General features: G+C 47.0%; 1 protein-coding gene across 2 annotated transcripts in view; it reads left to right on the top strand.

Moving 5' to 3' along the window:
- Window positions 1-15,398, top strand: part of KIAA1958 (KIAA1958 ortholog) — a 262,828-nt gene that overhangs the window by 179,829 nt on the left and 67,601 nt on the right. The gene's annotated exons all lie outside the window — the stretch shown is intronic.

Genomic DNA, 15,398 nt, shown 5'->3' with positions numbered 1-15,398 from the left:
CCTTCCTATTTCTGTCATCCTTATTGTTGGGGGCATAGGCCCACCAGTAATGATGCAGACACTCACACTTTTTCCCTCTTCACGCTCAACATCCCAAGTGTCTTTCGACTTGTACTGTGCCAGTCTGGAGTGACAATTGACTGCCACATTCTGGGCTCCAGAAATGTACTCTGGTGTGAAATGAAACTCTTGGTGGTCAACAGCCCTAAGACTAGTACAGTAGGACACAACATCCAATCCTTTTTACATTAAAGTTTCATATAGTGGTTTGTAATCCTTATTTCCCACACAAATTTCTAGCCTTATTTTACTACTTGCTGCTAAATCATTTCCACCTTGAAGGTTAAGCCCTTTTTTTATATTGGGGGCAATTCATGCTTAAGACTCCATAACTTTCTTTCGCATATTAGATAGCCAGGCCACAATTATGGACATCTTTGCGATTCTAGATGTATCCACTATTTGAGGGTTAGTGTGGAGTGAGGCAAGTGTTAATCGGTCTATAATTGTGCATGTGCCTGCCCAGACTTACGGGTGTGTGTATACATAGAGAATACGTAGCGAGTAACGTAGTCCAGTAGACCTATTGAGGTGTTCTCACGAAGGCATTAACCATGAGGTCAAAGGCTGAGTGGATTGCAAATGTCACCATAACCTTGAAATGGCAATGTCTGACCATACAACACAAGTTATCTACTATGTATTTTTATATTACTTGTTTATTTTGAGTTAATTCGCTTGAAAAACAGTATCATTCAAAGTGCAGCTGATAAATGGCCTAGATTCATATTGGAATACTTAGGTATTATTTGCCTGTCATGAAGAAATCGTTTATTTTTTTTAAAAATGGACAGTGCAGGGGGGCAGTGAATTTGTAATTCTGTGGCTTTAGCATTTATCACATAGCTATTAATGTACCACAGTTGCCACATAATTTAGTTCTCTATGACACATAATCGGAATAGCCCCAGGAGTGGTAAAGCTCTGTAGCATGTTTTGAAGCTGGCATTATGAGAATGAACCAAAAATCTCAGGATTACCCTTGGCACAGTTTAAAGCCTCTAGCAAACGTTTATACATGTACATGCATACTCAAAACACAGTACAATTGAACACCACAGCAAATTACAAAAATATACATTACTTTTAATCTTGTCATAATAATTTAAAATCCCATATACACAAAAAACTATACATATAACAAACACATATACATATGTATAAAACAGAGAGATATTTTCAGACAACAAAGTTGGTCTTTCAAAAAATACACATCTACTTTTTTGTCACTAGGTGTCCATGAAATTAAATATGAGATATAAGGACCACCAGTGCTCTGTAGATCATGTCTCCAAATTCCGTTGGTGCGTTTTGGTGCAAAAACCTATAAAAAACAACTTCTTCAGAACTTTGTATGTGGATATTTTCCTCCCCAATAAAATCCCATGTGATATTGACTGTTTCTACCATCAACAGTGATGCTGTTTGTCTTCTGATACAGTTCAAGCCACACAAGCCACTCTATCAATTTACAGTTTGAAAGAGCCTCTACAGTTTATCAATCTCCAGGCACCCCCTAAGATTTTCCAAAGGGCCTCTATCTGAGGGAGATTACTGTAATCAATCTGTCAACATGATACACATAGGATATTGAATGGCATTCCAACTCTTTGATACATGCTGCACTCCTAATTATGCGTGGATAGGCTCATGCAAGGACCTTGTAATGTCCCACTCTTAAACCAAACAATTGTATTTTTTTGGCAAGCATACGTCCCTCAGCTCATCTGTGTTTGTAGTGAAAGGATGAAAGACATATTTCAGAAGGGACTGTGAAATAGTTTACATATTTTACTGCTCCCTATGAAATATAGGTTTTGTTTTTGTTCTTTTTTTTTTTTTAACACCACTGCGCTTTGTTGATAAAGCACCCAAACCTGTGTGTGGGTACACACGCACATTCTCTCTCTCTCTCTCTCTCTCTCTCTCTCTCTCACACACACACACATACACACATTCACAATTGTGTACTTCTAGTTAGGTCATAGTTGCCATAGGCAGAGCATTTTTGCTTTTGCTAATAACTTTGACCTCTTTTGATGAAGCTTCACAAAGCTTTGCAAAAGAATGTTCATCCAACTCAGCTCCTTCCTAGTTTTAGTGTGATCTGTCAAGCAGGAGTAAGGAAAAAGGGAAATGGATGAGTGTCGCCAGAAAGTTGTTTCCCCAAGTCCTCCTAGGAAATTTGGGAAGCAATACAGAAAGAACAGCTGAACGTAGTTACACAAAATTTGGCAGATTGTTGGAACTTTATTCAGAAAGCGTGCTTTTCATCATTTGGTGTAAATCCATTCAGCCTATTTCGAGAAATTGCACTTAAGAGGTGTTCGGTGGTAATTAATGAGTTACAAATTAGCTACATCTGAAAAGTTGGTACCAGAGAACCTTTATTGTTTTTTAAAACACATAAGGGTTTCTGATTGGTCAAGAGACCTTTTGTTCTATCTGTTGCATTTCCTTCCTACGTGACTGAGCAATCTAATTGGCTTGCCACAACTTGAAGTTAAGTGTTGCAGCCTCCATTACAGGACTCATGGACTCTGTCTGTGTCCTGAATCTTAAAAAAATAACGTGTAAGGCCGCAGGGAATGGACACTCTGAACCTCTGCCTTTTGTAGAGGTGGTCCTGGAGGACACTTTAACATCAGAATGATCGGATGCTGTGTCACCCCCAAAGAGGTCACATGATCTGCAATTTTAAGTAAAGAAGATTATAGGTATACGTTTGCTTCTGAAAATACACTTTTTTGTGAGGCCCAGGGGCAACAGTCTTTAGTTCAATAAAATACTCTATACATGTTTCTGAGATGGGCACAGAGCTATAGAACATTAGACCTATACTTGGAACATAAGTGAGATATAAATCCACCTATAACTGGGAAACCCCTAGATGCTACATTATTCAACACTCTTTAGTACTCAAAATCATCATAGAAGTTCTAGAAAAAAACATCCCCACTTTATAAGCATCCTTTCTACATAGAATTTGTTCGTAGCAGGGCATTACAGCCCACATAAGGTGCACTCAGCCTTTATCTTGTTTAACAAGGAGTAATATTTGCACCCCAAACTTTAGTGATTTATAGTTTTCAACATGCACAATCCTAACATGGCTTATGCTAATTTCCACGTTATGGACTCTCATATGGACACTCAGGAACTCTGCTGTGTATGGCTCTGCTGTTATCAGTAACATCACGAATGATGTCATTTGAAATGTCATCAGTAATGTCATGAATGATGTTAAGAGTAATGTAATATGTGAGGTTATAAACAGGACATGGTGGAGACATACATTATAGTTAGCTCAGAAAGCTAGAACTGGTGAATGTCAGTGTTTCTTTTGTTTTGTAAACATCATTTTTTACTTTATTTCAAAACCTAACTATAACATCACTTTAATCTTTTTTTATTTAAGTGAATTTGTAGGGCTGTTTAACGTAAGCTAAAGTCTCATTATCATACCTAACTATTATGTCACTGTATTAACCTGTTTTGTTTCAGTGGATTTCTAGAGCTTTGTAATGTAAAGTAAGATCTTATCACAACACCCAGCTCTAGTGTCACCTTAGCCTTGGTTTTTTTCAGTGAATTTCTAGGTTTTTTCAACGTAAAGTAAGATTTTATTGCTTCATCTAACTATACTATCACTTTAACCTTGTGTTTGTTCAGGGAATATATATATATAACGTTGTGCTCACAAATCAGACTGCTTTTGGAAATAGGACTCCAAGGTTCAGAAGTAATCATTTATGCTGCTTAGATGGCCACATACTTTTCGTTACCTCTTCTCATGGACAGACACTGCAGTTTTAAAACTACTCAATTAAAGATTTCTAACTTAGTTATTGTTGATCATCATCATCGTGAATAGGCAGTATAGTGTGCTAATATCCTGGGGCAGCTTAGCGATGTACAAAGAGCAGCTCAACTGCATAGATAAAACGAGGAAAGGAGTTAGGGCCACATGTACAAAGCATTTTTCTAGTCGTAAACGAGCCGATTCTGTGAATCGGCCCGTTTGCGACTAGAAAAATGCTTTTTGGGATGTACAAAGCCCAAACTGCGATTCGGTAACTTGTTACTGAATCGCAATTTTGGTTTTGCCATTCAGTATTAGGAAGGGCCGTGTTCAGGGCGTCCCTTTCTAATACCGAATCTAAATGGTATGTATGATTGCTTTGTGACCATGAATGTGGTCACAAAATATTCGCTGTTAGCACCAATTTTAAATTGGTACTAACCCATTTGCAATGCCTCTTTGTGAGTGCATGCGAAAACGTTTTTGAAGATCAGGCAATGGTCCCATGGACCACTGCCTACTCTTCAAAAATTAAACTGAAACATTTCATTTTCTTTCTTTTTAAACACAGCCTGTTTTCCTTTAAGGAACTTAAAAGCAATCACTACATGGTGGTCTGACTCCAGCAAGCCACCATCCGTGTGATTTTTACGATTCCCAGTGGGTCACAAATTACGACCTACCTCATTAATATTAATGAGGCACGTCTATTTGCGACCCTCCTGGAATCACAAAAGAAACTCAATGGAATTTCTTGCATTTGGAATTGCTATTCCCTAATTAGGGAATCGCAGTTCCAAATATATGTACATGTGGCCCTAAGGAGGGGACGCAATTGATCCTTGATTTTTCTTGCAGCCCGGTCCATAAGGTGCTTCCTTGTTGAAAAGGTAAGTCCACAGTGTTTTAGTGGTACTTGAAATACCAAGTGTCGTAAAGCTGCATTCTAGGGCAGGTCTTTCCTGGGCCAATTACCTTGAAACTGCAACTAATCACTATGCTCTTCTGCCTGCACTTTGCCCAGCTACACCCCTTGCTCTTCATGCATATCTGAGTGGGTTTCTGGAATTAGATGGATGGCACTCATGGTGTCTTGCATTAGTAGGTGCCCCACAGGAACGACGGAGCTGCATTTCTTCTCCACGTGGCATGATAAACAGTGAGTGCTAGGTAAAATAAATGGTAGTGGCAGGGCTAGACCATACTGATTTCCATGTTGTGGTCTGAGTAGTACCAGCAATGTCACTGTGATCTTAGAGAGTGCTAGAGGTTGATGATTCCACCTTAAACAATGCCATGAATAGGGCTTGGAGATGTTGGAGGTGACAAGCTCAGCTAGTGTCGACTGGAGGTGGACACCTTTGAGGGGCTTCTGCCTTTTGGCCATAGTCAGTTGTCGTCTATCACCAATTACATTTTCTTCAAAACCGATTTTATTGAATATGTTGATCATATTATAGCACAGCTGTATCATCATTATACATCTATTATCCATGCAGTAGTACATCTGCATCATTACAAACAACATTGACATTGCAATCAAAACAATTAATAGACAACTAAACAAGTATAACTCAGTGTTACCCAGCGGCATCCACTTGTAATTAGCATTAGCTGGACAATTTATCCTAGTGGAAGTAGTGAAGATAGGTGTCATGGATAAAACTTTGCCTCAGTGAATGAACAGGGTATGATAGTGGGACATTAAGGATGAGAGGAGGGGCGTGGCTTCGGGCGTCAAGATGGCGGTCGCACTCTGAGAGTGCTCTGAACCCCTCCGTCATCCGCCCATAGCTAACGCGGTTTTGCCGAGCGAGGGATGCCGCTTCGACTCTCCCCGTGATCCCTGGATCCCGAGGAGCCGGTGGAGGTGAGCGGTGGCGAAAGGCAGGCTCCGATCTGCCGCCGCGGCCCGACCGGCTCCGAGGGGAAAGAAAAATAAAATGGCGGCTGGGACGGGGTCTCCGTGGCTGATTCGGCTCCGACGCTGTTGCCCTTCCTGACGCCGCGGCGCCGGGCTGGGGGCGCTTCGCGGGCCCTGGAGGGCGCTGGGTCGTGCTTCGCGTGTGGAGCCCCGTGGACGGAAGAGACGGCCCTGTCCCGTCCCGAGAAAAAGGCCCTACGTTAGCGGGGCTGCCCCTGGGTGCCCACGCGAAGGCACCGGAGTGAGGGACCCGCGGGGCCCCGCCGGACCTGAAGTATGCCGGGAGTCCGGGAGAGCAGTGGGACCGCGCCCCACGCGCGGAACCCCGCGGACTGAGGGGACGGCGTCGGCTCGGGTGAGAGGCCCTGCACCGAGAGGGCGGCCCCGGGGTGCCCACACAGAGACGATCGACGAGGGGGCTCCGCGGTAACCCGCCGGACGGAGGACGCACCGGGAGCGCTGGGGCTGCGCCTCGGGCGCGAAGTCCCACGGATTGGAGGAGGCAACGCCGCCCCGGCCCAAGAAGAGGGGCCCTGCGCCAACGGGACTACCTCCGGGCGCCCAACTAAACTGTCGGTGGAGAGGACCCACGGAACCCCGCTGAAGGGAGGCGAGACGTTGTTGGCACGAGGAGGAACAGCGTGACAGTGGTAAGGAGGATGCCCACCCGCGGCTCCCATTCCCTCCCCCCGCCCCGGTGCCTTGATTGACTTGGGGTGGGGGCCAGGAGCATGTGGCATGCCTGAGTCGTGCGGGGGATCAGAGGTGACCCCATCAATTCTTCAAGCAGCTATCGACAAGCGGGCCGGCGGGCCAATCTCACCCTCCCCGACGGGGCCGCTGACCTGAATGGCCCGACCACCAACGCGACTAAAAACAGGCCGTGAACCGACCCTGGGACACTGCGACATCCAGGGAGACTGGATCCGAGCCACCCCTGTGGATTCCCAATCATAACAAGTGAACCAAGGCCCAAGATTTAAATCAAAACACGGCAAGATTTAACCTGTCCGAATCCCCCCCTCTGCGCCAACGATGGGGAGGGACAAGGCGAACAAACAACCTCCACCCTCTCAGCAAAAGATCGACCAGTTCACGACGCCGACAGGACAGCGGGGAGAGGGGGACACGGCTAGTGGGGGCCCGGGGCCGGACGGAGTGAGCGCCATCCTCCAGGCCATCCAAACTTCGCAATCCGCTGTAGAGACCAAAATCGGGGGAGTACGGGAGGATGTGGGCCTTGTTAGGCAGGACCTCAGAAACGCAGTGAACCGGATCACTGAGGTCGAGACCAGAGTCTCCCAGACTGAAAGCGACCTATCCGACCTTAAAGCCAAGGTAACCCAGCTGATGACTCGATCCGGAGAGTTGCACCGCCGCGCTGAGGACGCGGAGAACCGGTCAAGACGCAACAACCTGCGCTTCATTGGTTTTCCAGAGGGCATAGAGGACGGCGGAGCCTCCGAATTCCTAGAGAATTGGATCAAAACCTGGATGCTGGAACAGTCCCTCTCGCCCTGGTTTGTGGTTGAGCGAGCCCACAGGGCACTTGCCCCTCGTCCCCCTCCGGGCGGCCCAAAACGCCCGATGATTGCTCGCTTCCTCAACTTTAAAGACAGAGATAGCATCCTCAAGGAGGCTAGGCGTCTGGAAGATCTCCACTGGGAAAACCACAGGATCCTAGTCTTCCCGGACTACACCCGTGAGGTCCAGACTCGCCGTCGTTCATATGAGCAGGTTAAACAAAAACTTAGAGCAATGCAGCTCTCTTACATGCTCCTCTTCCCCGCAAGACTCAAAGTCCTCTTGGCCGGGAAAGCTAATTTTTTTGAAACACCTGAAGAGGCATGGGACTGGCTGACAGAGGAGGGCGTCGGAGCCCGGAGGGGCCCCCCGGGTCCTACTGAAAAGATCTCCCGGATGGGACCCCCCCTCCCGGAGGGGCCCCGGAGGAGCCGGAGACGTACCAGGTCCCGGAGGGGGGGGGGGGGGGGGGGGAAAGGAAAAGATCCAGACACTCTGGTGGACATGAGACGGCCCGGAACTTAGACTCACAGACCGAGGGAAGTGCGGACCCTCCCGAGCCTCGGGCCTCGGCCCAGGCGATGGACGACGGACGCTTGAGCCAGTCCCCGGCACTTGATTAATACTGACAATGAAACATACTTGACCCCTGCTGGGGGACCCCCGGGGGGGGACCCGGGTTGTGCAACCTTTAAGATGCGGGCCCCTTGGGGGCCGTCGTTGGTCACGCTGTGCCCCTCTGACGCACAGCACCTTACCTCGGCACACGGCCGCTAATTGCAGTTGATCCGGTTAAATGGAGGGGTCCACCACTCCACCCCAACGATAGTCATTCTGGCTATCTGGTTCTGGTTAGGTATGTGGGCGACAGATGCTTCTGGGGTGGGAGTATGGGGTGGGGGGCAGTTAGGGGGGGGGGAGGTTTGAAACCAGTTTAAAGAGTAACGAGTCGCTTAACCTCGTTTGTTATTTTAATATCTCACTGTTAAGTTCAAAACAGCCGTCCCTAGATCCACAACCAGACACTCAATTTGGTACAATACTTATGCAACCCACGATTGGCATACACTGACTCAGGTCCTCTCCTGGAACGTAAATGGCCTGCTAGACAAGATCAAAAGGTCAGCAGTATTTAGCACTCTTCGCAGATATTCTCCCTCAGTGGTTTTTTTTGCAAGAAACTCACCTCCTCGGGACTAGGTGCCCCATGCTTATGCGAGGAGGTTATGATAGAATATACCACGCGGGCTTCTCTAGAGGCTCCAGGGGTGTGGCCATCCTACTCCACCGCTCCCTACCCATGGTGATTACAGGCACACAATCCGATCCACAGGGCAGATTCGTAGTAGCCACAGGGACGCTCCACGGGTCGCCAATAAACCTTGTTTGTGTGTACGCCCCTCCGGCGGGACTGGACCCCTTCCTACTCTCGCTCTGACGCGTGACGGCGGGGCTCCCCCAGGGGGCCACCCTGTTGGGAGGAGACTTCAATGCCGTTCTCGACCCCAACCTGGATGTGTCTGGCGGGGCCACTGCCAGTAGATCCAATAGGGCTTCGGCCCTCAACAGCTGGACCGAGAGCCTAGGCCTATGCGACGTATGGAGAACCTGGCACCCCAGGGAGCGGCAATACACGCACACATCAGCTGCCCACCAAACGCAATCCAGAATAGATTTTATATTCATGCCCGCCACGGACCTCCCGAGCGTTACGGGGGCAGAGATCCTCCCTCGTGGAGTCTCAGATCATGCTCCAGTACGTGTTCGTTTGGGCGGAACAGACCCCTCCAGTCGCCCGGTGTGGCGACTGAATGCCTGGTATTTGCAGGACGAAGACTATGCCCACGAGGTCACGACTCACCTTACCCAATACTTCAACCTGAATACGGGATCAGTCCAGTCTCCAGGAACACTATGGGCAGCATGTAAGGCCACCCTTAGAGGGCAAGCTAAATACCTCCTCCGTTCCTGCGAAAGGGATCGAAATTCTCAGGTCTCCAAGCTGGAGGCCAAGGCCTTAAGGCTGGAGTGCCAACAAGCGACCTCGCCGTCTGCCTCTACCACGAGACAACTGACCTTAGTCAGAGGCGAAATCAAACACATAATGCTAGAATCGGCTAAACATATCTGGAGAGCTTCCACTGCCCGAATATATGGCTGGGGAGACAAAAATGGGAAGCTCTTGCATTGGTTGGCCACCCGTCCTCTGGCCAACAGAGTTATCCCAGAGATTTTAGATGCCTCGGGCACCCTCACCAAAACACCTATTGATATTGCGCAGAGTTTTGCCTCGTATTATGCCAGCCTATATGCGAGGCACCCCCGCCCGATCATTGAGAGAGAAGCTCCCCTTCTAAACGACATTACCCTTCCTAAGGTCCCCTCGGAGACAAGAGACAGGCTGGACGAAACTATTAGCCTCGAAGAAATCACCAACGCGATCTCCAGCCTGGCATCGGGTAAGACCCCTGGTCCTGACGGGTTCCCAGCAGAGTTATACAGGAAATGCAGTGACATTCTGGGTCCACACCTTCTTAACATGTACGAGGAGGCGGAGAGACTGGGCCGCTTCCCCGTTGGGATCGATCAAGCCACGATTGTAGTGATCCCCAAAACCCAACCCCCATCACGACATTGTTCGGCGTACCGGCCCATCTCACTCTTAAACACTGAGGTCAAGGTGCTCTCTTCGATCCTTGCCTCTAGATTGAAAACAGTAATGCCCACTCTGGTGCATCCTGACCAATGTGGCTTTATGCCCACCCGCAGCACCAGACTCTGCATCAGGCCCTGGCCCACCACAAGACCCTGTCGCACAAACCCTTGGCACTACTCCTACTCGATTTCGAGAAAGCCTTTGATACGGTGGACTGGTCTTACCTCGAACAGGTTCTGCAAAGAAACGGGCTCAGCCCCAAATTTCGAAGCCTAGTGAGACTCCTATATTCCAGGACGACAGCCCGAGTCCAGGTGAACGGAGTGGTTTACGATCCATTCCCTATTGGCCGTGGAACCCGACAGGGATGCCCACTATCTCCCCTGCTCTTCGCATTGATAATAGAACCCTTAGCGATAATACTCCGAGGAGACCCATTGATTGAGGGCTGGTCCTGGCCCACCTGCTTAGAGGATCGCGTGGCGTTATACGCAGATGATGTCCTCCTATATATTTCCAACCCGGCCGAAAGCGGCCCCCGCGTGCTGGAAATCCTAGGCCTCTTTGCGGAGGCCTCGGGATTGATCCTAAATCCCACCAAGTCCCTATTGGTCCCCCTGCACAGCTCTAGGGACTGTGTGGACTGGCAGCGAAACATCCCAGTACGAAGAAACAGTTTTAAATACTTGGGAATACACATCTCACTCCTCCCCGAATTGTCATGGGAACTCAACATTACGCCGTTAACTAGGAAAATCAAGATTGATCTTCTGCGCTGGAAGACCCTCCCCCTTAATTTGCTCGGCAAAATAGCGCTCTACAAGATGATGATCCTCCCTAGGCTCCTCTACTTATTGCAAAATTTTCCGTTCCCTATACCCATAAAATGGTTCAGGGAAATGGATTCACTGGCGCGCCAATTTATATGGAGCGGAGCTCGCTCACGACTGGCGCTCAAAACTTGCCAAAGAGATGTATATGACGGGGGCTTAGGCATGTCCAATGTCCACTTTTACTATCTTGCGACGCAGCTGCTTGTAATTAACGACTGGGTGGGGGATGGGTGGTCAGACCCGGCATACCGGTTGGAACTTCAGTCCATGGGCTATCCTCGGATCTTTGGCACCCTCTACGGAGGTCCAATCTCTCAAGACGTCCCGGACGTAACTAAGGTGATTTTACAGGGATGGCGGACTGCTCAGAGGTTGACGGGGTGGCAGGGGCGTCTCACCCAACAGACCCCGCTATGGCATGGGAGACACTTGGCGCAGGTGGCGGGCTTGGAGGGTTTTCGAAACTGGGACAACATAGGTATCTCTACTCTGGGGGACGTCTGGAGAGGGTCGTATATGCGATCCTTTGAGGATCTCCCAAAAAATTTCTCCCTGAATAAGACACAGTTCCACAGATATCTCCAGCTCCGACACGCCCTACTAGCACATGTCCAAATGGGAGAAGACATACCCGAGCACAGTCCTATGGAGGCCAGGGTGCTGATGGGGGACCTGGGTAAGGGAGGTGTTTCCCAGATATACCGTGCCCTGGTCGCCGGCACCCCGGGTTCTCTGGGGGGGCTCCGCCGAAGGTGGGAGGGATGGACGGGCCCCATGGAAGGGATGGACTGGGACGAAGCATTGATGGCCCCACGCGCCCTAGCGATGGCCACACACCTTCGATTGATACAAACATATTACCTTCACACAGCCTATCTCACACCCATCAAACTACACAGAGCGGGCTTACGCCCCACAGCGGAATGCCCTCGCTGCAGAAACCCCACAGCCGACTTTTTCCACATGGTATGGACCTGTCCAGTCATAGTGACATACTGGGAAGCTGTTTTGCAGGAAATCTCCGAGGTCCTACAGGAAGACATAGAGAGGAAACCTCTGCCCCTTCTTCTGGGGATCATGGGCGACACTGGGTTGAGGAGACCGGACCGAATTTTCCTTGGGGTGGCGTGCCTGGTAGCCAAGAGGGATATTGTGGCGGGCTGGAAGGCTATAGGTGCCCCAACACTGACTAAATGGAGAAGAGGTGTAGACTGGTGTGCGCAGAATGAAAAACTTGTATATGAGGCCAGAGGCTGTCCAAACAAATATAATAAGATATGGGGGAAGTGGGAGGCTGCCGCAGGTCCTTAGATTAAACAAAGTATAGCCACCAATCATATTGTACTGTCTGGGAGTATGGGCTCGGCTGTTGTTAGATGCACGTTGGCATCTTGTTCTATGTATGTACCATTGTATTTACCCTTTTCTTTTCTCTTTGCAAAATAAAAAAAAAGTCTTTATCAAAAAAGGATGAGAGGAGGGGCAGTTTTTGTCACATAACATATTTTCTTTGGTAGGGCCCTTCAAGGTGGGGGATCATCATTAGATACTAAGGTTTTATGGGAAAGTATTAGGGCATCCCATAAATCAGCAATGAGAGCCCAGCAGAGGCAATGTTTCTATGGTCTGCACAGGGCTTTGCCCTCAGCCTGTTCCCAGTGCCGGAGGTCCAGATGCCTGGACGACAGAGAGGAGGGGTGTTGAGGATTTGCAGTGCCCTCAGTTTGGGGGTAGCTCTCCAGAAGGTCATTTGTTGTCCTGATGAGACCCTAGAATCCAGCATGAGGGTTGAAACGCCGTCGACACATTAATCGGACAAGACCTCTTTGATTATGTTTTGAATTATCAATCAATGTATCAACAGGCATACTTCATAATTTAATAAGAGGCTGTCTTTGTGAGATACACCGAAGTTCACAGAGCTATAAGCAATTTATTTATTGCTTTATGGTGTGGTGTCTCTTTTCTCACTTGGGGATCACTTGTTTCAACTATCACTCTTTGTTTATTTTCCTAAAGTATGATTATAAAAATGATTCACCATTATTTGCTGATGCAGCTTCCAAAGCATTAAAAACACGTTTTTCACACAAATGTTGGTACTGGATTCAGTGGAGTTTTTTATAAAAATTCTAGACAGATGATTTTCATCTTCATTTAAGAACTTTTTGCATGAGTTAACCAGTAGCAATATTTTTCTGCTATAATATTTAAATTGATTGTAAATGAGTTTCACGTGGATATGTGTTTTGTGATAATTGCACCATGGGGTTTGCACATGTTTTAGATACGAAATAGGGGGTGAATACACTGAACCATTTGGCTTGTCCCTGGGTGTCCGACATGGCTGAGGATATTAACAACCCAAACTCCTTTTATCTCATAGAGGAAGGACATGCCTAAGGTGAAATCAGCTTTTGTACCACCTCTGCTTTACGCCAACGGTGCAGTTATACTCTCTGTCTCACCAAATGGTCTTTGTGCCCTTATAGACTCAGTTGTTACATTCATGGATGGTTTAGATCTAGGAACTAATATGGCAAAGACTCATTATATGGTCTGCGGGAGGCAGCACTGAAAAATCAGGCCAATCTCAATCAAGGGGGGAAAACATCACACAGGTTAGTGATTTCTCCTATTTAGGGATCAAATTTGTTTCACCCTATCTTTTAGTCCGATGTTTGTGTTTCAATCAGTCAGTTGGGCTGCTGTTTGGGTTGGCAACCAGTATGAGCACTAAGGCCATACTGCCTTCGCCTGAGGTTTATAAACTCTAATGCCTTCCAGTCCTGGCTTATGGAAACCGCCATATGGAGGTATTGTGATTGACCCTCACTGCAGCAGGAGCCGTTTTTGTAGGATACTGCTGGGCGTAAGGCCAGGTTATCCCCATTTCTTCCTTCATGAGGAGTTGTGGAAGATCGGATACAACTTGCTCCACTCTTATGGTTGACGGTTTTGAGGAATCAGCATAACTCATTCAGCCATGATGTGATCATGGATTGTTTAACCTGTGACTCTGGTTATACATTCCAGTAGCTGGGCTGTATAAAAGGGCCTGCTGAAACACTGGTTAGACCTGACTTGTATCTGCCCCCTCGCATGCAGGGCAAGGGAGAGTGTGCCAGGGTCAAAGAACTATTTATGAAGTCTGCCTCTGCTGTCAGGGAGTATAGGAAACGGGGCAGACTGACTGTGAGAGACTATATAGCCCTCAAAACGAGCGTGGGGCTTGAGCCCTTTCGTTTTTCGTTGTCTGATGAAAAATGTATGGAAAAGGTCCTTTTTTACTGATCTTCGGACAGACTTAATTAGAAGCCATCTTTGTTATCTTTGTTTCCCATTAGACCAGTATGACCCGAAATCTATTTCGGCCCCTAGGATTATACTTCTTTGCAGGCACTAGAGCACGTTACTTTTTTTTGTTTTTTTGCAGTTGCTATGAGCCTTCCCGTTGTAGATACTTATCACCTGTCCTTAAAACTTATAGCTTTGCAGACCAGCATTTTATTTTCTTCGTATGGTGTCTGAGCCAGCTGTTTGTTATACTATGGAACACTTTTTTAAAAGTGCACTGTGCTGGCCCAACACAATGAATTTCTAGATCTCTTTTTAAGTCCTTTTGTAGTCTATATTGTCAGTCACTGTGTTTTAAACTTTAGAAGATATGACCATGTTTTGATGTTTTTTTTTATCTAACTTAATGGCTATGTGCCATTTGTTATTTGAATTTTAGGTGACATTAATATGTACTTTATTGTTGCTGTTCTTTTATGATTATTTTCAATATGTGAATACTTGTGAATATAGGCCTTTTTTGTTGCTGGCGTTGAGCTTGGTCTTACAATCACATGTCCTTCAGAGGTTGATCATTAAAACCGGACACCCTGGGTTTTGTTTGCTTGAGGGATGCGTTGGAGCAACATAGTAAGGAGGTGGAGGAAAACTTACATTTGTCCATCTACGGGGTCCTTTTTTCATTCCAGTCAAAAAATTACCACAATTGTGGTGTTCATTGGTGTGCACCGTAGTACCATTGATTGGAAATGGATGCATTGCTTTTAAATTAGTGTCCTTCTGATTTTCAACTTGTTGTACACACCACGGCTTTGTGGCCTGGATCTGAAATTGTTTTTATATCTCTCTTTAAAATTTGGTGAATCAGGAGGTTATCTTATGTCAGCCCTTTTTACATGTAATCTTGAGTGAATATTGTTAATCAGAATGAGGACACGTTTCCAAAAGTGAGAAAAGCACTCCATCTGTGTCATGCCTATGTGTCATTTGCTATTGAAATACTGCATTGCATGAAGTGTGTAGAAGGTAATTAAATAATCTATTTATTGGAACCAGTACAACCTCTGGTTTCACAAATGAAGTAATTAAGAATGGATTTAATGGCAACACTAATTGGACGCCTGCTTTTGGCAGTGGAATAAAAATTAAAAGGCTTTTGTCTCCTTATTTGTTCCAAAAGTATAAAGATCGTCTTTAATCCCTAGATTCCACAAATCTGCATGCACAAAAAGGTGCAACTGTGACATGAGGAGTTCATTCTGAAATTTGTGGGCCATGTTCTAGCACATCATTTGTGAAACT

The sequence above is a fragment of the Pleurodeles waltl genome, chromosome 1_2 (assembly GCF_031143425.1).
Source record: "Pleurodeles waltl isolate 20211129_DDA chromosome 1_2, aPleWal1.hap1.20221129, whole genome shotgun sequence".
Lineage (NCBI taxonomy): Eukaryota > Metazoa > Chordata > Amphibia > Caudata > Salamandridae > Pleurodeles > Pleurodeles waltl.
This window is presented reverse-complemented; position numbering and strand designations above follow the sequence as displayed.